Here is a 3,632-nt window from a genome sequence, read left to right on the forward strand (position 1 = left end):
ATATCTTCCACGCAAATTATAAATATACTTAATAAATTTCCCTTTGTATTTTATCTTCTCTAAATTAAATTTTACTTAAAGCTTGGGGATTATTATATATCTTGCTTCCGACCCATATATATACATATATATATATATGCTTTTTGGGTTTTGGGTTTTGCTTTCTTTTTGAACCCATATTGCATGCATGGCATACATGCATACATATGAACATATCTAAAACCACTTTCCAGAATGTTTCAAGTAGGTTATATAAAGGTAAAAAAACTATAAAAAGTATACATGTGTAACAGGCTTTTTGACCTAACTATGATTGACTTGAATGGATAATTAATGAGCTAACATTTTTTTAATTACCTTTTAAACTAAGCTTTAAATAAAAAAAAAAACTTATATCACATAACGCAAAATGAGATGGTATAATTAAGTTTTACGTTGAATTACGATAATTCGTTCTTAGATATTGGCCAAGAACCTATTTTGCCAAATTTTGGATGTGCTCATATGGTATTATACAAACGTCTATACCCATTTCCGTTATGATTCGTATTATTATAAAAAGCTAAATCTATTAAGATTGTAAGAGTTCAAACTCCAACATTGTGAATAATTAAACTAGATATTTATTAATTCTATTAATTAAAAATATTATATAAATGTTTGTACACATCTCCGTTATGATTCGTACTATTATAAAAAAGCCAAATCTATTATATATAAATAATACAGGCCTAAACCACATTTACAATTTCTCTTTTATAAAAATTTTTTAAATATAAAATTAAAATTAAAGTAATAAAATAGATAATAGATATATATATATGTGTACATGTATTAAAAATTTTGGTAAATTATAAATTGCTTGGTTAAACTGCAAAGCATCTTGTATTTAATTTTTCTGAAAAAAAGAAAAAGAAAAGGAGATAAGAATTATAGGGTGTTGGGTGGGTGTGGCGACAAGGCATGAAATTTTGGGCGTGGTTCGTTCGTGGGAGGGATGGAAAGTCCGCCAACACAGAGGCAAAAGGGGGGGATGATGTTATGCCACGTGGCTGAACAAGAAAAGAAGGTTGCACCGGAGGAAACAACCCACCTGTCCCCCTAACCTCTCAACAAAAACTGGGTCCCACTTAACTGATTCTATACATACATACATGTACAATACCATTGTTTGCCTACTTTTCTTTTTTCCTTTTTCTTGAGAAGATCCCTTTAAGCTTCTAACACAATATAAATGTAAGCGATGTATGTAACTGGTTTGACACATGAGCGCATGTGTTGGTGTTCATTACCAAATTAGTTAATATTAAATTGACCCCCACATGATATTATTAACTTATATTATATTTTTCGTATAATATAGAGTAAGACATCGTTATAATACTCGTAGAAATGTATAAATATTAAATGATTCATCACTTGTAATGATATGAATGTATCTCTAATATTTAAGGGTAATAATCATTTCATTCGTTAATTTGATATACAATAAATTAATCACGAAATATCCAATCTAATCATGAGATTATTAACTGAAATATTGAATATGGTATTATTTCGATAAATGAAAATACATGATATATATGTATTGTCTCGAATTACAAATGCTAGAGGGGGGAGGGAGTGATTTCTCAAAAAATTTATTAATTCTTAAACTTAACTCAACTTCTCATTTAGAGATAATCTCATGTTGTAATTAAGATAAGGTAGGGATAAATTTTTTAACATATCACATTGAGATAATGTGGTTTTATGTTTTTTTTTTTTTTTGAAAATTTTTTAAAATTTTATTAAACCTGAATCATCGTGTGTGTTAATTTAAAAAATAAAATATATACGTATGACTGAAAATATGTAAAAAAAAAACTCTAAAAACATAAACACTTTTCGTTATAAATTATCGTATATCGGTATCTTTTTTCTCTATTGCTAATATACCAACACAACCATATTCTTTATGGAATCTTCAACCTCTATCATCTTCTTCATTTTCTTTGTGCACCAAAGCTCATAACTTAATAAACATCCTCCCTCTTTCTCTCACTCTTTACTTTTACCTCTTACCTTTCTTCCCCTGTTCATCGGTCATTGTTAAACGCAATCATTGCCATCGCCTCAAAACTAGTATGCACGCCACAACCGACATTTATAAGTGAGCAGTTTCAATCAAAATCTAAATAAATTATAAACTTAATTAAAATAAAGAAATAAACTTAAGCAAGGCAAGGTGGGCACAATGAGAAAACTTGTTTTTTTTTTTTATAAACTTAATTCGATTTCATAACAATTCTGAAACAGTGCGCTATGTACCTAAAACAGGTTTGGTATGGTGGAACCTGCTTTGTCGTCCTTATATTATATGCAAAAATATAATTATAATTATGTATTTCGTGTCTTATCCATATATTATTTAACTCTAACGTGCATTTGATTTAATTAGCATAATATATTTATTATTTGCAAAAAATAGTATCAATCAAATTCAAAAAACTTTTATATTTATGTATAAGATTTATCTTCAAATTAGGGTTGATAGTTAGAGAAGGACGCAACATCTCATTGAATGACTTAACGAGTAATTAACATTTTTCGTCCAACAAGATTCTTGCTTATTCATCTAAGGACGTGTTTGGCAAATCAAAACCGGATAAAATCTAAATGTGTTGGAAAGTGGATTGGCCTTTTCCGTGACAAGAACAAATCATCTTATCACCCCAAACGTGGAGAAGCTATCCTCTTTCCTTACATACTTTACCAACTCTCGTCCAATAGGAACTCGCCACGTGTCAGTTGTTAGCCCAGCAAATTTTCGACTAATCCTTCCAACTTCCTCTTTCACTCTACACCAGTGATTTGTTTTTTTTTTTTTTTTTTAATTTTTATTTTGAAATTTTAATCAAATGAATTAGCATTAAAAATTAAATATTTATAGTTTAATATCATGAATTGGTATTAAGATAAATCTTTGTAGTTAATATTTTCTGCTGCAGTAAATTTTTTTATTTACTAATTTTTTTTATTTAATTGATAAGAAAATAAGAAGAATGAGACAAGAAAAAAAGGAAAAGAAAAAAAAAAGATGATACTAAATGAATGAAGAAAGAACTGAAAATAGAAATAGAGTAATAAGAAAATTAGTCTAAAATAAAGAGAAAAAATAAAATTAGAATAAATGAAAAAACTAGAATATGAAATTAAAAAAAAAAATGAAAATTTTTGGTACAGTTCCACCCAAATCTTATTTGAGAATGAATAAAATATATACAGCTAACATTTCGTAAACCGAGTTAAAACGATATTAAAATAATGTATAAGAAAGCAATGTTTGCTATCATCTTAAGTAGTTTGTAAACGAAGAGGGAGTCAATTTCTATGATCAATCTTCTAGTGCTTTCGTTTTGTGCCATCTTTACGACCTCAAGAACATTGGTCTGAAAAAATATTTTTTTTCCCACAGTCGTTCAGAGAGCAAAAAAAAAATATTATTTTCTATTTATTCACATAATTACTTTTATATATCAACAGTTAATTAATATATACTAAATATTAAATAGGTGAACTTTTGCTTATAACAATAAAAATAAGAAAATAAATAAGTACATTAAAAAATAATTTTTTTGCATAATGCATTT

This window comes from Carica papaya, chromosome 6 (assembly GCF_054855325.1).
Source record: "Carica papaya isolate Zhongbai chromosome 6, ASM5485532v1, whole genome shotgun sequence".
Lineage (NCBI taxonomy): Eukaryota > Viridiplantae > Streptophyta > Magnoliopsida > Brassicales > Caricaceae > Carica > Carica papaya.